This window comes from Ranitomeya variabilis, chromosome 5 (assembly GCF_051348905.1).
Source record: "Ranitomeya variabilis isolate aRanVar5 chromosome 5, aRanVar5.hap1, whole genome shotgun sequence".
Lineage (NCBI taxonomy): Eukaryota > Metazoa > Chordata > Amphibia > Anura > Dendrobatidae > Ranitomeya > Ranitomeya variabilis.
The window spans coordinates 632102437-632128540 of NC_135236.1; the positions used below are offsets into that span (position 1 = coordinate 632102437).

General features: G+C 44.9%; 1 protein-coding gene across 2 annotated transcripts in view; it reads left to right on the forward strand.

The window, feature by feature from the left end:
- Nucleotides 1-229: 229 nt before the first annotated feature.
- Nucleotides 230-26104, forward strand: part of RELL2 (RELT like 2) — a 149347-nt gene continuing 123472 nt past the window's right edge. For both annotated transcript variants that reach the window (XR_013215885.1, XM_077266267.1), the window contains exon 1: nt 230-621. The gene's annotated coding sequence lies outside the window, so the exon portion shown is untranslated. The remainder of the gene's footprint in view (nt 622-26104) is intronic.

Below are 26104 nucleotides of genomic sequence, written 5' to 3' on the forward strand. Positions count from 1 at the left end.
CACATTAAATAGATATAGAATTCACATTTAGAATTATAATTAAATCAGTATTCGTTTTGGACCATCCATGTAATCCTGGAAAAACATTGATCTGTGTGATGTGGGATGATCTTGAGCCTGCATACTACCATTTTCACACTAGGTGTCACTAGAGCTCTCTATTGCTCTTTATTGGAAAAATACACAGTCACTCCTTTTACAATTAGCGCGATCCTTTCCTTTTACTTGTGGTCTTTAGAGGCTGAGCCTTCAGCAAATCCCACATCCTGCCCTCAGCTCAGCAAGTCTGCCTTCAGGAAACATCCAGGGATCCTGGGGTCAGTGCATACTGCTCATAGTGCACATGTGGACTGATGCATGGGTGTGTTAAAGAGCCTGCATCCCTGATTGAGAACCCATCATATAACTTAGAGGAAGAAGAAAATGTCCCTTGAAGTGTAATGTGATCTGTATACCCCCTGACATGGCTTCAGGACAGAGTCTTATATTTGGAAAGAAAATATTTGCCAGCTTCATCTTCTCTCTGATGCCTTCTCATCTCAAGGAACCTCAGTACAAGGAAACATCCAAACAAGGAGCTGAAGATTCATCCACTGCCTCCTCTGCTGCTCATCTGACCTGGTAAGAATGTAACTGGCACCCAGTGCCCATTGTATAAACAAGTGTATGTGCAGAATGTGGATACGGTGGCAACACAGGGGGGATAGAGCCTGTTATTACTACATCATGGTGGGTTCCTTTACTATATAGCTGTAATGGTTGTATATTTCTGCACTTTTAATGATGGTATAGGTATAAATATGTGTGCTATTGAGGATAGACCAGTTGACCGGTTGATGTTCATTCACCTGGTTGTGATTTACAAAGAGCAAATCAATTCTCATTTGTCGAAAAGGAAAAAAACAGTCGATTTATCCCTTGACCTCATTCTAGACAATTCATGAATCCATTTGCCAAATAGAGACCTGTAAGGAACAGTCCGCAAATCTTTGACGGAAATGTAAAATACAGCAGGTGCACCTTCATTTTCCATGTCAGGAAGAGCTGGAGCTGGGCCGTGCTTCACCCAGGGCAAAGAAATCAGTCCCTGTATTAGTGCGGCTTGTACCAAGCACTATGGGCTTTCCTTAAGCCCCCCATTAACACCCTGCATGGGGGCAATTAAACGTACATAGATGGCATAGGCCTCCATTATAAGAACAATTACTTTTTTTGAACTTTATACGAGCACATAAAAAAATTGAGTCTCATCCAGAAAACTTGGGAGGACTTTTTTCTGCTGTTTTTATACATAAATAGTAAAATTTATAAGACCATTTATTTTCCTATGTTAAAGAATCGCGCCTAGTGTGATGAGCGAGTATACTCGTTGCTCGGGTTTTCCTGAGCACGCTCGGGTGGTCTCCAAGTATTTGTTAGTGTTCGGAGATTAAGTTTTCATCGCTGCAGCTGAATGATTTACAGCTAACTAGCCAGCCTGAGTACATGTGGGGGTTGCTAGGGAATCCCCACATGTATCAAGCTGGCTAGTAGCTGTAAATCAGTCAGCTGCAGCAATGAAAACTTAATCTCCGAGCAGTCATAAATACTCGGAGACCACCCGAGCGTGCTCGGGGAAACCTGAGCAACGAGTACACTCGCTCATCACTAATCGCAACGTATCTGTTCAGATCGGACGCTGTATGGTGGCTCTGTGAGGAATCTGATATTATTTGCGCTCCCATAGACTTGAATGGACGAGTCTAATCTGAGACGCGGGAGAAATTACATTTTTGTTTTCCGCACTAGATGCTCTTCATGAAAAATATGCTCATCTGCCGCAATGAATATCATTGGTCTGATTGCTGTCCATGTCTTTTCATGGGCAGTAATCGGACCGATAATACGGTTATGTGAGGTTAACCATACGGAGATGCTAAGTGGCAAACTTTTCTGAGGGACACTAACAAGACTCTCTTAGTATCCTTTAAAGGAGTTTTTTAGCTTTGGAAAATAACTGTCCCCTAGCTGCAGGTTGTTATAAAAGACCAAATTGATCTTTACTCACCATCCCCAGGTCCAGCGCTCCACTGCTTCTCCTAGTGTCTGTTGTCTGCAGTGCTGACATGATGACAACAGCGCTGTGGCCAATCAGTGAACTCAGTGGCTTCGCCCAAGCCAATGGCATGAGACACTTAAAGCCAAAAAGCTTAGTTATTGGCTGCAACACTGTCAACGTGACAGCAGCACTGCAGAAAGTAACAGACGCAGGGGCAGAGAGTCAATGCTGAACCTGGGAAGGCTGGGTAAAAAACAATTATTATTTTTCAATGGGAGTTTATACACTAAGCTTATATACCGAGTCCCACATTCACACAATCCATAATATAGGCCGTTAGGGAGTGTCCACGCGAGAGGATGTATCTGCTGCAGATATTCCATAGCAAATTAATAGATGCAATTTCTGCTTTAAGTTGCACACATTTTGTTGTGGATTCCACTGGAGAAATACTGCAGGTTTAAAGTAATACCTCAAAACAGCAGTATAATGTGAGTACCTTAAAGAGAACCTGACAGCTGATACATGCTGCCCCATCCGGCGCCCGTAGGCAGAGACCTGCCACTCCAGGGCAGCGGTTGGTGAAAAATCACCGGGGACCCGCCTATCTGCGTAGTCTCCAGTATGTCTTTCACTGATACGCCGCAATGTTCCAAAGTCACACATACCTGGCTGAGATAATACAGCCAGTGCCTGATAAATGCTGCCCACGGATTGGTCCGCATGTATCAGCTGACAATTTCACTGTAAATTGGCCCCACAGATTGGTCCACATGTATCAGCTGACAACTTCACTGTAAATTGGCCCCACAGATTAGTCTGCATGTATCAGCTGACAACTCCATTGTAAATTGGCCGCACGGATTGGCCCGCATGTATCAGCTGACAACTTCACTGTAAATTGGCCCCACAGATTGGTCCACATGTATCAGCTGACAACTTCACTGTAAATTGGCCCCACAGATTGGTCCGCATGTATCAGCTGACAAATCCATTGTAAATTGGCCCCACGGATTGGCCCGCATGTATCAGCTGACAACTTCACTGTAAATTGGCCCCACAGATTGGTCCACATGTATCAGCTGACAACTTCATTGTAAATTGGTCCCACGGACTGGTCCGCATGTATCAGCTGACAACTCCATTGTAAATTGGTCCCATGGATTGGTCCGCATGTATCAGCTGACAACTTCATTGTATATTGGCCCCACAGATTGGTCCGCATGTATCAGCTGACAACTTCACTGTGAATTGGCCCCACAGATTGGTCCGCATGTATCAGCTGACAACTTCATTGTAAATTGGTCCCACGGATTGGTCCGCATGTATCAGCTGACAACTTCACTGTAAATTGGCCCCACAGATTGGTCCGCATGTATCAGCTGACAACTTCCCTGTAAATTGGTCCCACGGATTGGTCCGTATGTATCATCTGACATCTCCATTGTAAATTGGCCCCACAGATTGGTCGGCATGTATCAGCTGACAACTTCACTGTAAATTGGCCCCACGGATTGGTCCGCATGTATCAGCTGACAACTTCACTGTAAATTGGCCCCACGGATTGGTCCGCATGTATCAGCTGACAACTCTATTGTAAATTGGCCCCACGGATTGGTTCACATATATCAGCTGACAACTTCACTGTAAATTGGCCCCACGGATTGGTCCGTATGTATCATCTGACATCTCCATTGTAAATTGGCCCCACAGATTGGTCCGCATGTACCAGCTGACAACTTCACTGTAAATTGGCCCCACAGATTGGTCCGCATGTACCAGCTGACAACTTCACTGTAAATTGGCCCCACGGATTGGTCCGTATGTATCATCTGACATCTCCATTGTAAATTGGCCCCACGGATTGGTCCGCATGTACCAGCTGACAACTTCACTGTAAATTGGCCCCACGGATTGGTCCGTATGTATCATCTGACATCTCCATTGTAAATTGGCCCCACAGATTGGTCTGCATGTATCAGCTGACAACTTCACTGTAAATTGGCCCCACAGATTGGTCCGCATGTATCAGCTGGCAACTCCATTGTAAATTGGTCCCACGGATTGGTTCACATATATCAGCTGACAACTTCACTGTAAATTGGCCCCACAGATTGGTCCGCATGTATCAGCTGACAACTTCACTGTAAATTGGCCCCACAGATTGGTCCGCATGTATCAGCTGACAACTTCATTGTAAATTGGTCCCACGGATTGGTCCGTATGTATCATCTGACATCTCCATTGTAAATTGGCCCCACAGATTGGTCTGCATGTATCAGCTGACAACTTCACTGTAAATTGGCCCCACAGATTGGTCCGCATGTATCAGCTGACAACTCCATTGTAAATTGGTCCCACGGATTGGTTCACATATATCAGCTGACAACTTCACTGTAAATTGACCCCACTGATTGGTCCGCATGTATCAGCTGACAACTCCATTGTAAACTGGTCCCACGGATTGGTTCGCATGTATCAGCTGACAACTTCACTGTAAATTGGCCAGAAATGTAAGTATGTCCACATGATACAACAAGGGTTCACATTTTTTTTGTTGCATATATTTGGCGTCATACAGAATTATTGAGAGTGTATATAGTGTGGTGTGCAGCTGCCGGCCTGAAATATCCTGCCCAAGCCACTATTCTTATCACATTGCTGTGAAGCCTATGTACTCCATGAAGTCTAATCAATACATCAGAGAAAGCAAATATAGAGAACTCCGCTGGTAAATGAAGACGGTAATCCAATTAGGTCTACTGATGGATTCTAACCTAAGCAGAGGATGCATTTATCTCTACCATTCCCAAGTCTATGTAGCTATAACAGAGATAGTAAATGTACAGGATAGGCTTAGGAATTCAGCAATCATCTAGGGAATCTATCAGTAGGATAAACCCTCCTAAGCCATCTATATAGGCATGCAAGTCATAGGATCCTGAATAATGGGATTCCTTGATATCTGTGATCCGATGTCTTATTCCAGAGAAATCCACATTTGTGTAAAATGTAAATGAGCTGTTAATATCTATGGGTGGGTCATTGATCTCCCCGAGCTTATTTTAAATAAAAAGGAGAGCTACCAGTGTGAAACATGAAAATGGGAATGTGGAAAACCACATAGAAAACGACCAAACTGGGTGCTAGTACAACAACATCTTTATTGAAAAACAACACAGACAAGTAAAAAACTTTCCAAGATTCAAGACAGAAGAAAGAACAAGGTGCAATAATGGTGGCTATACACCCATCAAATGGCCACCATGTCTGAAAACCGTGCGGACCGGTGTCCGATGGCTACCCTCTCCAGATAAACATCCAGTTTGTATCATATATATCATGACCCAATGGTCCTCTAGGACCGTACAACTCACCCTATATATGCCCGGAAAACCGGGACTAATCACCGCAATTGCGGTCGGGAGTATACCTGTGAACAGGGGGATGTTGAGAAGGAGGCCCGGACCGGTCACCGCACGAGCACCCGACGCGCGTTTCGGAGCGGAAGCTCCTTCGTCAGGTGGCGTGTCGGCTCACTCCGGAAGCAGGGTTTAAATGTATGCGTCTCCTTGATTGCTGGGACGAAGGCCGGATGTGACGCAGGCGTCGCCATGGACACGGCGACGCTGGGCGGCGGCGGCGTCATGCAGGAGGGCCGCCACAAACATGGCAACCACCACTGCATAAAGACGCCGCAAGCCGTCCAGAGCAGCCAAGACCAGACGCGCATGCGTACAAGCCTCGCCAGGGCAATCAAGGGACACATAAAAAGGTAAACAGTGACAGCACCTACAGGATCTACCCTATTAAGATGTAGACATGTAACCACAAAAAGATAGGAAAAAAGGAAAAAGAATAAGGAAGGAAAAGGGCGGAATATTAAATATGAGGGCAACAAACAGAAAAAAGAAAATAAAAAACTCAAGCCTAATAGCCTACACCAATAGAAATATATATGAGTACTGAAAGGATGCAAACTATCTACCTCTCTGTACGGTGACTCACCATAGCCCAGAGGTAGTGATATAATGACAAAATGACACCCCAGATCAATTCCCATATTACAAGTAAATGACACAAAGAATAATAACACATATGAAAAATAAATATAATAATTTACATCAATCCTACATCTTAATGCACAACGAGTATGCATAAAACAAGAGACACAAAATTACAATAAAATGAAACCCCATAACAGAGTAATACGACATACATGAGTACAAAACATGCAAGAGATACTATAGCAGTCTTTCTTGAGGCCACAATTTCCGTCAAATAGCAGTCTTCATCCACTTAACTCCAGTATCCAACGAAGACCAAGGACACAAAGTCCCTTTGCAGAGATATCAAGCATGGCCCAATGCTAACGTATCTGAATGATAAAAGATTAAAAAGTTAAAACCAAGCATGGCGGCCACAAGACGGGGGGCCACCCACCCAAAATAGAACACTGACTGGGTAAGAGATCACAGAAAAGGTGCGAAACTAATAGTTTCATTTAACCCATGGGGGTGGATCGTGTTCAGGGTCCACATCCATCGTGTTTCGAGTTGTGCCAATCGTTGGGAGATGTTGCCCCCTCTGATACCTGGTTCAATCATGTCTATCCCTTTGACCCGTAGGCCCTTACTGTCACAGCCGTGATGGGACTTAAAGTGCCTGGGTAGTGTTTTTAATGTGCTTGGATCAAGTGCAGTAACAGCTGCTTCTATTCCAAGCACATGTTCCCGCACCCTTACTTTCAACTGACGGGTTGTCAGCCCCACATAAATTAGGGGACAGGGACAAACCGCGCAATAGATCACATTTTTAGATACACAAGTGATAGACTTAGTGATTTTGAAACTCTTTTGTCCTGATGAGTCGGTAAACGTGTCATCTCTAGAGATATTACAGCATGCAACACAGTAGCCACACGTGCGACAGCCACCTCTCGGTAAGTATCGTGGATCATTCAAGAATGTCCTTGGAGCATGTTCAACAAAGTGGCTGCGCACTAAATGGTCGCGCATATTCTTTGACCTCCTGAATGTAATGGACGGTCGACTGGGCACTAATTTTAACAGTGTTGCATCCGTTCTGAGGATCGGCCAGGCTCGCTCCAATGCATGTCTAATTGCTCCCGCCCTCGAGTTGTAATTGGTCACAAACCTTACTGCTTCAGATACACTACCACTAGTCTGGCTACCATACAGCAAAGCATTTCTTTTGCTGTGCTTAGCCCTTAAATACGCTCGCTTAATGGCCCGATTACTGTATCCCCTTTCTTTAAAACGTGACCAAAGGTCCCTTGCCTGTGATTCAAAATCAGAATCGATAGAACATAAACGGCGTAGGCGTAGAAACTGCCCAATGGGGACAGCACGTACCATATGAGTGGGGTGTGAAGAGGCCGCGTGGAGCAGCATATTGGTAGCAGTAGGCTTTCGATAGATGGTAGTTTGCACTGTATCTGAACTATCTCTTTGCAATTTCACATCTAAGAACTCTATATTTGATCTATTACATGTCGCTGTCAGCCTTATATTAAAAGAGTTCTTGTTTAAAGTGGTCACAAATTCAAAGAAGGACTCACTGTCACCTTGCCAGATGATGAGAATGTCGTCTATGTAGCGCGCCCAAAACAGGACGCGCTCCATAGACGACAGACCCTCTGACTGAAGGAGGTCCCTCTCCCACAGCCCCAGGAACAGATTAGCATAGGAGGGCGCGAAGGCCGCCCCCATGGCTGTTCCCTGGAGCTGCAGGAAGAAGGACCCCCTAAAGGTGAAAAAGTTGTGGGTAAGAGCGAAACTGAGTACCTCTAGAAGGAAGGCAGCAAAGTCAGGGGACAAACTAGATGTGGATAGAAAGAACCGAGTGGCAGCTAAGCCATCGCAATGGCGAATACTCGTGTACAATGATTCCACATCTATCGCCCCCATAACTGTGTCCACCCCTAAGTGTAGATCATCCACCCTTTTAAGCAATTGGTTTGTGTCCTTCAAAAACGAGGGGAGCTCCTCCACTAACGGTTGCAAGATCGAGTCAATCCACTTATTAACCCTTTCTAAATAACTGCCATTCCCCGACACAATGGGGCGTCCCGGTGGTATAGCCATATCCTTATGTGTCTTAGGAAGTAAATAAAAGGTTGGCACTGTTGGTTCAATCACCACGAGTGCTGTATATAATTCTCTAGAAATGACTCGATCCTCTACACCTTTTTCAAGGATCCCCCTGAGTTGCGAGCAGTAGGCGGACAAGGGGTTAAAAGTTAATTTTTTATAACAAATCGGGTTCAGTAGCTGACGCATAGCTTCTTTCACATACATGGCCTGTGGCCATAATACAATGTTGCCCCCCTTGTCCGCCGGCTTGATCACAACATCAGGGAGATCCCGAAGCTGTTTAAACCGTTGTCTCTCTTGTCTCGTAAGATTGTCATTTTTAATAGTTTGAGGAATTTTTATTAATTCCTCACTGACAACCTTAACAAAGGTTTCAATGGCACTGCAACTGGCCAATGGAGGAAACCTTTTTGATCGCACACGAATTGCAGGTGGAACCCTACCTCCTTCCTCTGTCGCCTCTTCTCTAGCCAACTCCTCCAGAATCCTCAGGGCCGATTGTTCACTCTCTGTAGGGAACAATTCATGGAGATTATTATCAAAGAAATGTCGTTTGAATAGCAAGGACCGGGCGAACAGATGTAAATCCTTGATTACCGTAAAATGGTCCAAACCTGCCGTAGGTGAAAAAGACAATCCCCTACATAAAAGTAAACAATCAGCCCGAGATAGAGGGTATTTACTCAGGTTTATTACCTTATTATCCTCTTTGGGGATTTCAAAATTGCGTGCTTTGTGAAACATGTAGATTACTAGAGCAGACTGTCATTCATAACATGTCTCACACTGGTAATGCCCCTTTTCATTTAAAATAATTTCTGGTGGCGAATCGTAAGGTAGATCTATGTCCGGCCCATAGATCTTAACAGCTAATTTACATATTACACATTTGTCTGTGGCTTGTTTTCCCAAGACTATTTTAGAGCTATAATTTTGCTGTGATATACAATTGTGCTCAAAAGTTTACATACCCTGGCAGAATTTTTGCTTTATTGGCCTTTTCTCAGAGAATATGAATGATAACAACAAAACTTTTTCTCCACTCATGGTTAGTGGTTGGGTGAAGCCATTTATTGTCAAACTACTGTGTTTTCTCTTTATAAATCATAATGACAACCCAAAACATCCAAATGACTCTGGTCAAAAGTTTACATACCCTGGTGATTTTGGCCTGAAAACATGCACAGAAGTTGACACATGTGGGTTTGAATGGCTACGAAAAAACATCCTCACCTGTGACATGTTTGAATGTAATCAGTGTGTGTGCATAAAAGCTGAGTGAGTTTCTGGAATCCAGATAGACTCTTGCATCTTTCATCCAGCCACTGACATTTCTGGATTGTGAGTTATGGGGAAAGCAAAAGAATTGTCAACGGATCTATGGAAAAAGGTAGTTGAACTGTATAAATCAGGAAAGGGATGCAAAAAAGATATCCAAGGAATTGATAGTGCCAGTCACCAGCGTTCAAACTGTGATTAACAAATGGAAAATCAGGGGCTCTGTAAAAACATAACCACGGTCAGGTAAATCAAGAAACATGTCGTCCACAACTACCAGAAAAATTGTTTGGGATGCAAAGAAAAACCCACAAATAACATCAGCTGAAATAAGGACTCTCTGAAAACTAGTGGTGTGGATGTTTCAAGATGCACAATAAGGAGGCAATTGAAGAAAACTGAGCTGCATGTTCAAGTCGGGAGAAGAAAACCATTACAGTGCAAATGCCTCAAAGTATCTCGCCTACAATATGCAAAACAGCACAGAGACAAGCCTCAAAACTTCTGAAACAAGGTAATTTGGTGTGATGAGACCAAAATTTAACTTTTTGGCCACAACCATAAGCGTTACATTTGGAGAGAGGTCAACAAGGCCTATGATGAAAGGAATACCATTCCTACTGTAAAGCACGGAGGTGGATCGCTGATGTTTTAGTGATGTGTGAGCTAAAAAGGCACAGGAAACTTGGTCAAAGTTGAAGGAAAGATGAATGCAGCACTTTATCAAAAAATACTGGAGGCAAATTTGCACTCATCAGCCCGGAAGCTGCGCATGGGACGTACTTGGACTTTCCAACATGACAACAATTCAAAACACAAGGTCAAGTCAACCTGCCATTGTCTACAGCAGAACAAAGTGAATGTTCTGGAGTGGTCATCTCAGTCTCCTGACCTCAATATCATTGAGCCACTCTGGGGAGATCTCAAGCACGCAGTTCTTGCTAAACAGCACAGGAATTTACCGGAACTGGATGCTTTTGCCAAGAAGAGCTTTACAATCTTTGGGCAGCTTTACCATCTGAGAAAATAAAGAACCTCATCCACCACTACCACAAATGACTTCAAGCTGCCATTGATGTTAGAGGGGGCAATACATGGTATTATGAAATGGGGTATATTAACATTTGATCAGGGTCATTTGGATGTTTTGGGTTGTCATTATGATTTAAAAAGAGAAAAACACAGTAGTTTGACAATAAATGGCTTCACCCAACCACTAACCATGAGTGGAGAAAAAGTGTTGTTGTTATCATTCATATTCTCTGAAAAAAGGCCAAGAAAGCAAAAATTCTTCCGGGGTATGTAAACTTTTGAGCCCAACTGTAACAGCAAAGTTGCAGATAAGTTGCACACAAATCGCATGTAGCGTGCAACACGTTTGGAAACGTGCAATTCTGTGTCGCAGTTGCAAAATATGTCACTGGTTGCAACACAATACCATACGAGTTCATTACATCCAGTTTTGCAATGTATCGCTGTAATCTCAGTGTCACACGACATATATCACTGTGTAGCACTAGCCTAGTCTTTACAAGAATGACTGTAATCATAATAATAATAATCCGGAAATCTTGCAGTTTTCACTCTTAGCCCTCAGTTTAGGCTGAGACCTGCTTTGCACAGTTTCCTTTACAAATAGTAGTCATCTCATTATCATCGGCGACAGAATTATAGTGTAAAACTCCATTCACATGTCGTTGTAGTACCCAGACCCAGGGCCGGCGTCACCACCCGGCGCACCCAGGCAAGTGTCGAGGCCCTGAGCAAACAGGGGGCTCACTCACTGTTGGGAACACTGACACACTATGGGGACCGTGAGTCTGAGGAGCCCGATGCAAGCGTCTGCGAGTGTGCCCCTCCGCTTGCTCAGGGCCCCGGCACTTGCAATACTTACCTCTCCCTGTTTCTCTACAGCTCCACTGCTTTACGCATTTTCTGACTCTATGACATCTCAGGGCAGTGGGGTCGATGACCTCACTACAGCGCACCTCTGCTCTGAGCAGTCACAGTGATGGCAACATTGACGAGTCCAGACCTGTGGCCAGCGAAGAGAGGTATTTGATTTTTTATGTATGCAGAAATATATGAGCCCATTCTGTATGGAGCATTATATGGAGTCCATTATTCTGTATGGAGCATTATATGAAGTCCATTTTTCCGTATGGAGCATTATATGGCGTTCATTAATCTGTATGGAGCATTATATGGGGTCCATTATTCTGTATGGAGGACTATATGGGGCCCATTCTGTATGCAGGGCTGTGGTGAAGTATGTATCTATATATGTGTGCAGTGAACCACTGCAGCCTGACCCTGTCTGTCTGTGGGAACTTTTACACAGGGAGTCTCAGAGCAATTGGTGTGTTCATTGGGGGAGCGGCCTCATTCCAACCAAAAACAAGCAGTTATGGTGTTGGCCTGAGGGGCTGGTCTGGAAGTCTGACCTCCAGAGTAAATATATAAATTAGGCCTGTATACATAGAATTGTGTTCACATGTGAAGGCAGCCTGGGAAGCTGATGTGATCCACCAATTCCATATTCACCCCCCTCAGGGAGCAAAAGCAGACTACAAGTTAGCTATTTCTGTAAGCTTTCTCCTGTTTATTTTATACTGTTTTGCATACCTGTATGTCTTTTTTATTATCATATTTTTATACCTTTTTCTTTACTGTAAGCACTGAATCTTTCTGTATTAAAGCATAAAACTTTAACAAGTTTAACCTTGAATGTTCTAAAGAATCCATTGCCTTAAACTGTATGATCTTTATGAGTGGTAGACAGTATTAGTAATTTCTGGGGCTCATCGCCCGTGTATTCGGTGAGCGGTGGCAGCGTGTATGAGCGGGTGTGTGGTCTGGGTCGGTGTGTGATTTATGTTCCCATCAAAGCATATGACAGAGGTTAAATTCTGGACTGGGAGTAAGGAGATAGAGTAACCCTTGCAGGCACAACCCCAAGTCACGCGCTGTGAGCGGGCCCGTGACGAATTAATGACAGCACAGAGTGGGATCTGTGACAAGGACTATATGGAGCTAATTCTGTATGGAGCATTATATTGGGCCCATAATACTGTACAGAGCATTATATGGGGTCTATAATTCTCTATTCAGCATTATATGGTGTCCAATTTGTATGGAGGACTATATGGTGCCCTTTCTTTAGAGAGGACTGTATGGGGCCCATTCTGTATGGAGCATTATATGGGTTCCATTATTCTGTATGGAGCTTGATATGGAGTCCATTATTCTGTATGGAGCATTATCTGGGGTCCAATCTGTTTGGAGCATTATATGGGTTCTATTTTTCTGTATGGAACATTTTATGGTGTCCATTATTATGTAGGAAACATTATATGGAGTCCATTATTCCGTATGGAGCATTATATGTGGTCCATTATTCTGTATGGAACATTATATGGGGTCCATTGTTCCGTATGGAGCATTATATGGGGTCCATTAATCTGTATGAAGCATTATATGGGACCCATTATAATGTGTGGAGCATTATATGTGGTCCATTATTCTGTATGAGACATTATATGGGGTCAATTATTCCGTATGGAGCATTATATGGGGTCCATTAATCTGTATGAAGCATTATATGGGGCCCATTATCTTGTGTGGAACACTATACGTAGTCCATTATTCTGTATGAAGTCTTATATGGAGTCCATTATTCCGTATGGAACATTATATGGGGTACATTAATCTGTATGGAACATTATATGGGGTCCACTATTCTGTATGAAGCATATTATGGGGCCCATACTGTATGGAGCAATATATGGGGTCCATTATTCTGTATGAAGCATTATATGGGACCCATTCTGTATGGAGGACTATATCGGGCCCTTTCTGTATATAGGAATATCTGGGGTACATTCTGAATGGAGCATGATGTGGGGCCCAATATTCTGTATGGTGCATTATATGGGGCTCATTATACTGTATGGTGCATTTTATGGGGCTCTTCTACTGTATGGAACTTTATATGGGGTCAATTATTCTTTATGGATCATTATATGGGGTCCATTATTCTGTACGGAGCACAATATGGGGTCCATTATTCTTTATGGAGCATTACATGGGGTCCAATTATTCTGTATGGAACATTACATAGGGTCTATTATTCTGTATGGAGCATTATATGTGGTCCATTATTCTGTATAGAGCATTACATGGGGTCCATTATTCTATATGGAACATTATATGGGGTCCATTGTACTGTATGGAGCATTATATTGGGTCCATTATTCTGTATGGAGCATTATATGGAGTCCATTATTCTGTATGGAGCTTTATATGAGGTCCATTATTCTGAATGGAGCATTATATGGGGTCCAATCATTCTGTATGGAACATTATATAGAGTGCATTATTCTGCATGGGATATTATATGGGGCCCATTCTGTTTGGAAACATATATAGGGCCCATTCTGTATGGATGACTATACGGAACCCATTCTGTATGCAAGACTATATTGAGTTCATTCTGTATGGAACATTAGATGTGGCCCATTCTGTATGGATCATTATATTTTGCCTATTATAGTGTATGGAGCATTATATGGAGTCTATTATTCTATATGGAGCATTATATGGAGTCCATTATTCTGGATGGATCATTATATGGGGTCACTTATTCTGTATGGAACATTATATGGGGCTCATTATACTGTATAGAGCATTAAATGGGACCCATTATTCTGTATGGAGCATTATATATGGTCCATTATTTTGTATGGAGCAAGATATGGGGTCTATTATTCTATATTCATCATTATATGGGGCCCATTATTCTGTACGGAACATTATATGGAGTCCATTACTCAGCATGGGGCATTATATGGGGCTCATTATTCTCTATGGAGCATTATATAGGGTCCCTTAATCTGTTTGGAGCATTATATGGGGTTCATTAATCTGTGTGGAACATTATATGGGATCCATTATCCTGTATGCAGCAATATATGGGACTCATTATACTGTCTGAAGGACTATGTGGTGCCCATAATACTGTATGGAGGACTATGTGGTATCCATAATTCTGTATGGAGGACTATGTGGTGTCCATAATTCTGTATGGAGGACTATGTGGTGCCCATAATACTGTATGGAGGGCTATGTGGTGCTCATTATACTGTCTGAAGGACTGCATGGTGCTCATAATACTGTGTGGAGGACTATCTGGTGCCCATAATTCTGTATGGAGGACTATGTGGTGCTCATAATACTGTATGGAGGGCTAAATTGTGTCCAGGTGTGGGCTGCCTTGTGTATTACGTTGTTAGCAGAATTTGTGTGCCCTAGACATCAATACTGTTAAGCGTTGTGACAAAGTCTCTTACTCCGTCACTTACCCCAGCAGGCCACAGGTTTCATTAGAAATAATGGTCTTGTAGTAAATCTTGCTTTCCTTCATCCAGGGTAATATTAGTAATCCTGTTGTGAATTTGGATTCTGGGCTCCCCCGGTGGCCGCTTGTGGAATTGGATTTGTCATCCTCTTTCCTGTTTCACCTGTTTCCATCAGTAGTGGGTGTCGCTATTTAAGCTCATTTCTCTGGTGGTTTCTTGCCGGTCAACAATGTTATCTGATGCCTCTCAGTGCTTGTTCCTGCTTCTAGACAACTACTAGATAAGTTGGACTTTTGTCCATGTTTCATTTTGCCTATTTGTTCCAGTTCACAGCTGAAGTTTTGTTACTGTGTCTGGAAAGCTCTCGTTGATCAGGGATTGCTACTCTGGCGTTATGAGTTAATGCCAGAGTTTAAGGTAATCTCTGGATGGTGTTTTGTTAGTGTTTTTCTGCTGACCATGAAAGTATACTATCTGTCTTCTGCTATCTAGTAAGCGGACCTCAAATTTGCTAAGACTATTTTCCTGCTGCGTTTGTTGTTTCATCTGAACTCACCGTCATTATATGTGGGGGGCTACTGTCTTCTTTGGAATATTTCTCTAGAGGTGAGCCAGGTCTTATATTTCCCTCTGCTAGCTATTTAGGTCTTAGGCCAGAGCTGGGCATCTAGCTATAAATAGGAAATGCTACCTGGCTATTTCTAGTTGCGCGGCAGGCTTAGTTCATGGTCAGTATAGTTCCATCTTCCGAGAGCTTGTCCCTCTATAGGCTTGCTATGATCTCTGCCTGCAGAGATCTTGACAGTTTGACCGGCCAATAAAGTGTTAAAGACCCAGGTTGAGAAAGGAGAGTTATAAGAAGTCTGCTGGAATTTTTTTTTTTTTTTTTTTCCTCCAGTTTGCTTTGCTGCAGTCTTTTTTCTCTCTCTCCTCCTAATCTCTGTATGGCTCTGTGTGCACCTGACAATAATGGATCTTCAGAGTGTAACTGCGGGTTTGAATAATCTCATCATGAAAGTACAAAATTTACAAGATTTTGTGGTACATGCTCCGGTATCTGAGCCGAGAATTCCTTTGCCGGAGTTCTTCACAGGGAATAGAGCTAGCTTCCAGAATTTCCGAAATAATTGTAAGCTTTATTTGTCCCTGAAGTCTCGTTCAGCTGGAGACCCTGCTCAGCAGGTTAGGATTGTGATTTCCTTGCTCAGGGGTGACCCTCAAGATTGGGCCTTCTCATTGCCAGCAGGGGATCCTGCGTTGCGCGATGTGGATGCGTTTTTTCTGGCCTTGGGCTTGCTTTATGAGGAACCTCATTTGGAACTTCAGGCAGAAAAAACTTTGATGGCACTATCTCAGGGGCAAGACGAAGCTGAAGTTTACTGCCAAAAATTCCGTAAATGGTCTGTGCTTACTCAGTGGAATGAGTGCGCCTTGGCGGCAACTTTCAGAGAAGGCCTCTCTGATGCCGTTAAGGATGTTATGGTGGGGTTCCCTGTGCCTGCAGGTCTGAATGAGTCCATGACAATGGCTATTCAGATTGATAGGCGTCTGCGGGAGCGCAAACCGGTGCACCATCTGGCGGTGTCTTTGGAAAAGACGCCAGAAAGTATGCAGTGTGATAGAATTCTGTCCAGGAGCGAGCGACAGAATTTTAGACGGAAGAATGGATTGTGCTTCTATTGTGGGGATTCTACTCATGTTATATCAGCATGCTCTAGGCGTACAAAGAAGCTTGATAAGTCTGTTTCCATTGGCACCATTCAGTCTAAGTTTATTTTGTCTGTAACCTTGATTTGCTCTTTGTCATCCATTGCCACGGACGCCTATGTTGACTCTGGCGCCGCTCTGAGTCTTATGGATTGGTCCTTTGCCAATCGTTGTGGTTTTGATTTAGAGCCTTTGGAGACTCTTATTCCTCTGAAGGGGATTGACTCCACCCCATTGGCTAATAATAAACCACAATACTGGACACAAGTAACCATGCGTATCAATCCGGATCACCAGGAGATTATTCGTTTCCTGGTGCTGTATAATTTACATGACGATTTGGTACTGGGATTGCCATGGTTGCAGTCTCACAACCCAGTCTTGGACTGGAGAGCAATGTCTGTGTTGAGCTGGGGATGTAAGGGTATTCATGGGGACTTACCTTTGGTTTCTATTTCGTCGTCCATTCCCTCTGAAGTCCCTGAGTTCCTCTCTGATTATCAAGACGTCTTTGACGAACCCAAGCTTGGGTCGTTACCTCCGCACCGTGAGTGCGATTGTGCCATAGATTTGATACCGGGTTGCAAATATCCAAAGGGTCGTTTGTTTAATCTGTCTGTGCCGGAACATGCTGCTATGCGGGAATATATAAAGGAGTCTTTGGAAAAGGGACATATTCGTCCATCTTCTTCTCCCTTGGGAGCTGGGTTTTTCTTTGTCTCAAAAAAGGACGGCTCTTTGAGACCATGTATTGATTATCGGCTTCTGAATAAGATCACTGTTAAGTATCAATACCCATTGCCATTGCTTACTGATTTGTTTGCTCGTATAGAGGGTGCTAAGTGGTTCTCTAAAATTGATCTTCGTGGGGCGTATAATTTGGTGCGGATCAGGCAGGGGGATGAGTGGAAGACCGCATTTAATACGCCCGAGGGCCACTTTGAGTATTTGGTCATGCCTTTTGGTCTTTCTAATGCCCCTTCAGTTTTCCAGTCTTTTATGCATGATATTTTCCGCGATTTTCTGGATAAATTTATGATAATATATCTGGATGATATTCTGATTTTTTCTGATGACTGGGACTCTCATGTCCAGCAGGTCAGGAGAGTTTTTCAGGTTCTGCGGTCTAATTCTTTATGTGTGAAGGGGTCTAAGTGCGTTTTTGGGGTCCAGAAAATTTCCTTTTTAGGGTATATTTTTTCTCCCTCTTCCATTGAGATGGATCCCGTCAAGGTGCAAGCTATTTGTGACTGGACTCAGCCCTCCTCTCTTAGGGGTCTTCAGAGATTTTTGGGCTTTGCCAACTTTTACCGCCGATTTATTGCTGGTTTTTCGGATGTCGTTAAACCACTGACTGATTTGACCAGACAAGGCGCTGATGTTGCTAATTGGTCCCCTCATGCTGTAAAGGCCTTTCAGGAGCTTAAGCACCGTTTTGCCTCTGCCCCTGTGTTGCGTCAGCCTGATGTGAATCTGCCTTTTCAGGTTGAGGTTGACGCTTCGGAGATCGGAGCTGGGGCAGTGTTGTCGCAGAAAGGTTCCGACTGCTCCGTCATTAGGCCTTGTGCCTTCTTTTCTCGCAAATTTTCGCCCGCAGAGCGGAATTATGATGTTGGGAATCGGGAGCTTTTGGCCATGAAGTGGGCGTTTGAGGAGTGGCGCCATTGGCTAGAGGGGGCTAAGCATCAGGTGGTGGTATTGACTGACCACAAAAATTTGATTTATCTTGAGACTGCCAGGCGCCTGAATCCTAGACAGGCGCGCTGGTCTTTATTTTTTTTCTCGCTTTAATTTTGTGGTGTCATACCTACCGGGTTCTAAGAATGTTAAGGCAGATGCCCTTTCTAGGAGTTTTGACCCGGACTCTCCTGGTAATTCTGAACCCACAGGTATCCTTAGGGAGGGAGTAATTTTGTCGGCCGTTTCTCCTGATCTGCGGCGGTCCTTGCAAGAGTTTCAGGCGGATAGACCGGATCGTTGTCCGCCTGATAGACTGTTTGTTCCGGATGATTGGACCAGTAGAGTCATCTCTGAGGTACATTCTTCTGCATTGGCAGGTCATCCCGGAATTTTTGGTACCAGGGATTTGGTGGCAAGATCCTTCTGGTGGCCTTCCCTGTCACGAGATGTGCGAGTCTTTGTGCAGTCATGTGACATTTGTGCTCGGGCCAAGTCTTGTAGTTCTCGGGCTAGCGGACTGCTGTTGCCCTTGCCTATTCCTAAGAGGCCTTGGACACACATCTCGATGGATTTTATTTCAGATCTGCCTGTTTCCCAGAAGATGTCTGTCATCTGGGTGGTCTGTGACCGTTTCTCTAAAATGGTCCATTTGGTTCCTCTGCCCAAGTTGCCTTCTTCTTCTGAGTTGGTTCCTCTGTTTTTTCAGAATGTTGTCCGATTGCACGGTATTCCTGAGAATATTGTTTCTGACAGAGGTACCCAATTTGTGTCTAGATTTTGGCGGGCATTCTGTGCTAGGATGGGCATAGATTTGTCTTTTTCATCTGCTTTTCACCCTCAGACTAATGGCCAGACCGAGCGGACTAATCAGACCCTGGAGACATATCTGAGGTGTTTTGTCTCTGCTGACCAGGATGATTGGGTTGCTTTTTTGCCATTGGCAGAGTTCGCCCTCAATAATCGGGCCAGCTCTTCCACCTTGGTGTCCCCGTTTTTCTGTAATTCGGGGTTTCACCCTCGATTTTCCTCCGGTCAGGTGGAATCCTCGGATTGTCCTGGAGTGGATGCGGTGGTGGAGAGATTGCATCACATCTGGGGGCAGGTTATGGACAATTTGAAGTTGTCCCAGGAGAAGACTCAGCGTTTTGCCAACCGTCATCGTCGTGTTGGTTCTCGGCTTTGTGTTGGAGATTTGGTGTGGTTGTCTTCTCGTTTTGTCCCTATGAGGGTCTCTTCTCCTAAGTTTAAACCTCGGTTCATCGGCCCTTATAGAATATTGGAGATTCTTAATCCTGTTTCTTTCCGTTTGGACCTCCCTGCGTCCTTTTCCATTCATAACGTTTTTCATCGGTCGTTATTGCGCAGGTATGAGGTACCTGTTGTACCTTCAGTTGAGCCTCCTGCTCCGGTGTTGGTTGAGGGTGAGTTGGAGTACGTTGTGGAGAAAATTTTGGACTCTCGTGTTTCCAGACGGAGACTCCAGTATCTGGTCAACTGGAAGGGTTACGGTCAGGAGGATAATTCTTGGGTCAATGCATCTGATGTTCATGCTTCTGATCTTGTTCGTGCCTTCCATAGGGCTCATCCTGGTCGCCCTGGTGGATCTGGTGAGGGTTCGGTGCCCCCTCCTTGAGGGGGGGGTACTGTTGTGAATTTGGATTCTGGGCTCCCCCGGTGGCCGCTTGTGGAATTGGATTTGTCATCCTCTTTCCTGTTTCACCTGTTTCCATCAGTAGTGGGTGTCGCTATTTAAGCTCATTTCTCTGGTGGTTTCTTGCCGGTCAACAATGTTATCTGATGCCTCTCAGTGCTTGTTCCTGCTTCTAGACAACTACTAGATAAGTTGGACTTTTGTCCATGTTTCATTTTGCCTATTTGTTCCAGTTCACAGCTGAAGTTTTGTTACTGTGTCTGGAAAGCTCTCGTTGATCAGGGATTGCTACTCTGGCGTTATGAGTTAATGCCAGAGTTTAAGGTAATCTCTGGATGGTGTTTTGTTAGTGTTTTTCTGCTGACCATGAAAGTATACTATCTGTCTTCTGCTATCTAGTAAGCGGACCTCAAATTTGCTAAGACTATTTTCCTGCTGCGTTTGTTGTTTCATCTGAACTCACCGTCATTATATGTGGGGGGCTACTGTCTTCTTTGGAATATTTCTCTAGAGGTGAGCCAGGTCTTATATTTCCCTCTGCTAGCTATTTAGGTCTTAGGCCAGAGCTGGGCATCTAGCTATAAATAGGAAATGCTACCTGGCTATTTCTAGTTGCGCGGCAGGCTTAGTTCATGGTCAGTATAGTTCCATCTTCCGAGAGCTTGTCCCTCTATAGGCTTGCTATGATCTCTGCCTGCAGAGATCATGACATAATCCCATCTGGTGCTCGGGGGCAGAGACACCATGGGCCGTTGTAATTTCAAATGCCAGGGCTGAATTTCAGCCCCAGTCCATACCTGGTGGTGTCTATAACACTGTATGGAAGATTATAATGTCCGGTGTAAAATGAAATCTTTAGGATTCCCCCAGGGTACCCACTGTGCGCTGCGAGGATTCACCGGTTTCTGATCTATTGTAGAATTTGCAACGGATATCACTCATATAATGTAAGAAGTGAAATCTTTGGCATTGTACTATACCTATATTTCTCTGCTGTATCTGTGCATGCTGAATCATGGTATGTGCTAAAGGGACCCACTGAGACTCTTTCGCCCGGGGCCCACGAAAACCTGAAGTCGGCTCTGCCCAGACCTAAACTAAAAGTCTTACAGGCAAATATATGGCTGTTAGTTTGGGTTTGTAGACCCACAGTAGGTCGAGGAATTGTGGTCCGTACACAGACGCACAGAACACAAGATAATATGTAGGCAAACAACATAGACATTCCAGCTGATGATAGGTGGTGTAGAACGTTCACCTCCTTATACCACCTTCCTCTCAAATGTCACAGATCATTGTGCTATTCAGTAGAGGTCATGGAGGTAGATCTCCTACCAAGGATAGCTACCCGTGTTAGACCTCTTAAAAGGGTTGTCCACTGCTGATTGGCTGCAGCCTTCACATTTTTGTGACAGTGTTTCTAAAGCTCATGAAATATGCAAATTGTTACTTCAAAAAGGAAGAGGGCTAGAATGCTAGTGCCTCCTAATGGAGGTAGCAATCCTAAAAGTCAGTACTGAACCTGCCCCTGGGGGTTACCCCCGAAACACAATGTTTGCAGATTGAAATTATGGTTTGGCTTTTATCCTAAGGGTACTGTCACACTCTGCAACTTTCCAACGATCATGACCAGCGATACGACCTGGCCGTGATCGTTGGAAAGTCGTTGTGTGGTCGCTGGAGAGCTGTCACACAGACAGCTCTCCAGCGACCAACGATGCCGAGGTCCCGGGTAACCAGGGTAAACATTGGGTTACTAAGCGCAGGGCCGCGCTTAGTAACCCGATGTTTACCCTGGTTACCAGCGTAAAAGTTAAAAAAAACAAACCGTACATACTCACATTCCGGTGTCCTTCAGGTCCCTTGCAGTCTGCTTCCCGCTCTGACTGAGTGCCGCCATAAAGTGAAAGCAGATCACAGTGGTGACGTCACCGCTGTGCTCTGCTTACTTTCCGGCCGGCAGTCAGTCAGAGCGGGAAGCAGACGGCAAGGGACCTGAAGGACACCGGAATGTGAGTATGTACTGTTTTTTTTTTTTTTTTACTTTTACGCTGGTAACCACGGTAAACATCGGGTTACTAAGCGCGGCCCTGCACTTAGTAACCCGATGTTTACCCTGGTTACAAGCTAACGCATCGCTGGATCGCTGTCACACACAACGATCCAGCGATGACAGCGGGAGATCCAGCAACGAAATAAAGTTCCAAACGATCTGCTACGACGTACGATTCTCAGCAGGGTCCCTGATCGCTGCTGCGTGTCAGACACAGCGATATTGTATGGATATCGCTGGAACGTCACGGATCGTACCGTCATAGCGACAAAAGTGCCACTGTGTGACAGTACCCTAAGTCATATGGCAAGGCTCAATAAAGGGTTGATGTTGACTTTTAGAATTTCTGCTTTCAATAGGTGGCACTAGAGTTCTACTTCTCTTCCTCTCTGAAGAGACAATTTGCATGTTTAATTTCCCAGGGGAGCATTGCAAGGCTTTAAAGTCTCCTCACCTTGGCATGGCAGGCTCAGCAAGGAGAAGCGTTATTCCTTGGATAAAGCTCATGAAATTAGCTGCAGTGGTCATGTAACAATATGTCAATAAACCGGAGAGGTACACGAGGCTCAGAGCATCTCTCCAGTAGGTACAGTGGCATGTAAAAGTTTGGGAACCCCTGATCAAAATTACCATTATTGTGAACAGTTAAGCAAGTTGAATATGAAATGATCTCTAAAATGCCTAAAGTTACAGATGACACATTTTAGCCAAAATATATATTTTTTCAATTTTACATTTTAAAAATTACAAAAAGGAAAAAGGACAGATACGAAAGTTTCCGCACCCACCATGTTTAGTACCATGTAGCAACCCCTTTTTCAAGTATCACAGCTTGTATGTTCTTTTTGTAGCCAGATATGAGTCTTTCAATTTTTGTTTGAGATATTTTCATCCATTCTTCCTTGGAAAATTCTACCAGTTCTGTGAGATTCCTGGGTCGTCTTGCATGCTCTGCTATTTTGAGGTCTAGCCACAGATTTTCAATGATGTTCAGATCAGGGGGCTGAGGGCCATTGTAAAACCTTAATCTTGCACCTCTTCAGTTCGTCTGTTGTGGATTCTGACGTGTGTTTGGGATCATTATCATTATCTGTATTTTTTACAGATGGTGTTTGTGGATTGCCACCAGGTGCAGGGCAGTGGGGTACTCGGTACCGGGTCCCTCTGTCTCGGTTCTGGGGATGTCACGGTGGCCTGACCCGGTCAGTGGCCCTGCTAAGGGGCGCCCAATTAAAGCTGTAGTTTGTCATTTGTACGGTGTTTGTGACGCCACCTGTGGTATTCGGTCAGGATGACGGACGCTGCTTAGGGGTCCGCTGGGGTGATGTTATGGCAGCTAGATGGTATACCTTCCCACAGGTGAAGTATGTCCCCAGGGCTTCCCCGTAAGGTAAATGATGATGGTGTAGGTCGCAGTAAATAATAAGGACACAAGGTTGCAGTCTCTTTACCTTTTACTGAAGACTTCAGGGTCCACAATCCAGAGCACTGCTAACAGGGCTGGCTGAATCCGACCGGTCCGAGGGCACATCCAGAGTTCCCTTTGCAGGTGGAAATCAGTAGCCTTCCTACTTGCGCCGTGTGTTGTAGTACCTCCCTGCTGAGCACCACGGGATAGTCCTCACAACTGTCATGTATGTTTCTGATATTCTCTCTCTCCGTCCCCCAGATGGTATGGATAGGACGACCGGTATGACGGTGTAGGCCTGGACCTATTTTATAGGGACCCTAGAGACGCCCCTCTCCCACAATTTGCCTCCGCTGTCTTCATTAGGTTAAAGGTTGGGCAGCCAACTTGGAATTAACTGTCCTGCCGTAGTTTGAAGTAATGCGTAGAGCTTATTACTCCCTTGGTGTTCCGGCCACCGGCTACGCACCTCAGAACGATGTTGCCGATCTTAAGGCAGAACTCCTCCCGGTATTATCTCCTTGTGCTGTGATCTCGTTTCTCTCTTCTCCAAAATATACTCCACTTCTTGTCCTTTCTTAGGATGCTGCCGCAATGGGGTGCAGGTGCAGCTCTGTAACGTTCTATCTCTTGCTAAGTCTCTGCCAGGATCCCACCCCTGACAGGGACCTCTGTCTGCAGCTCAGATGATCCTCCTTCTCTCCCTGTCTGCCTGACAGGTCTTTCCTGGGTCTCACCCAGCAGCTTTCTCCGACTCACTTCCTATCCAACCCCCAGTTTTACCCGAGTGTGGGAGTGGCCTAATAGATAGAACCCTTTGCTCCCCCTGGTGGTTGGAGTGTGAAGTGTAGTGTGTGACTGTGATACCTGGTAAGGTGAACTCCTTTAGTGCCATCAGACGTACCATCACTCCCCCTGGTGGAAGAGCGACAATACTGCAACGACCAGGACTCTGGGGCGCTGCACTTGCATAAAGAATTCAATTAGCCGTGCTTGTCCAAGAAGGTCCTGCTGATAACGATGGGCTATCTTCTGGCGGCAGTGGTCGGTGTCTGGTATCTTCCACTGAGCCCCTTGTCCATGAACATATGCGCCCGGAGCAAACAAGGCAGTACAATCAGGGTCTCCCGTGGGCGGGAAGGTATATGCTGGTAATGTGGCTGAAAACGTCTGTCAAGTACCCGGTTCTCTCTTTGCAGCACGTGTGCTGTACTCACGGTCACGAAGCACATGGCACCTTGCTCTCTGCCAGCTACTGGGTGCACTGCACTTATGTCTCTATGTTGCGCGCTGTCTGTTCCCTCCAAGACTGAAGCGACAACAACCACTGGCGTGCTACTTCTCCAGCGGGGTCCTGCAGATCACGGTCCGACAACGAGGGCAGCAGCGAACAGTCTTGAACTCTGCCCTGGCTCTTAGGCTGGCGTGCAGCGCTAAGCTGAACAGGGCTCCCGGCTCTTCCCTTATTCCTGCGGAGGGCTTCGGCAATGTCCCGGCATTGGACTGGCAGCATGTCGTTGCGGCCTGGCTGCGCACTTGGAGCCCGCTGCGCACGCACCTTGCCTCTGTCACCGCCGGCAGGAAATTGCCCGACGCTGTGTGCGCTGTACCTTTTAACCGCGCCCCTAGCTTCTGGGGCAGAGCCTCGGTCCGGCACTTTTTGCCTTTCCCCAGGGAAACAAGGGACGCAGCCTCAGCAGTTCCGGACCCGGCTTAATAGAGATACTTGCAGCCTGGTCTTCCTCCTTACACTGGGTTTATATAAAGCTGGCCTATTTGCATCACCTGGCCTTTCCTAAAAATGATTGTGAACAAGCCATAACCCGAACAGGCTAATTTAGGTCTGAAACCTTGGTCAAACTTATCTGAGTACACAAAACTCCAAGAGTGCCCAAACTTTTGTGTCTGCCTATTTTACTTTTTTTTATACATTAACAGTAATTTTGACCAGGGGTGCCCAAACGTTTACATGTCACTGTAAGCATAAAGTTTGATTATTTTATGCAGCACCCTTGAGTTGTACAGTAGTGGACAGCCCCTTTTAAGAACTGCAAAAGTCTTATTGGAGGCAATCTGATTTTGTTTCAAGTAGCCAACTAACCCCCCCCCCCATTTTTTTTTTTTACATGTTCATTGCTTTATGATAGAAAATGTATGTTAGGGGTTGTAGCATGACAGTAATAAAGTCCCTGTAGACAGGAGTGTACCTCCCTTAACATCAAAGCACGAGCCCGCTATGTGGCCATAAGCTGGGGTGTGGGCCCTGCGCCGCTCAGCATCTGAACACTTGTCTCGCCGTTCATCACAATTTTAGCAGTATCTGCATCCTCAGGACATAGTAACCATAATATAGAATTTTGGATCAGGAAACCAAAGGCTCCAAGCGCCATTTTTCAGTATATGCCAGTCAGTCTGAGACTTCGTGTACTGCAGGTGCGATGACGTCACTATATCACGCCTGCAGTGTGGAGCATCAATGAGTCATGTTTATTTTATTTTTTTTTAATGTCATTAGCTGGGAGTCTTTCATATAATCAGTGGGGGTTGGCATTGGGAGTCATCATAATGAGTAGGGGGATGACATTGGGGACCCTCATACTGTGTTAAACTGAGTGGGGAGCTGGCATTGGGGGCCATCATACTGAGTGAGGGGTTGTGGAAGTATCATAATGAGGGTTCATCATACTGTGTAGGGGTAGTATTGAGCATTTCGATACTGCAAATATCGGGTATCAGCCGATATTCGCTGTATCGGAATTCCGATACTGAGTTCCGATACTTTTAAGATATCGGATACCGGAATCAGAAGTTCCTAT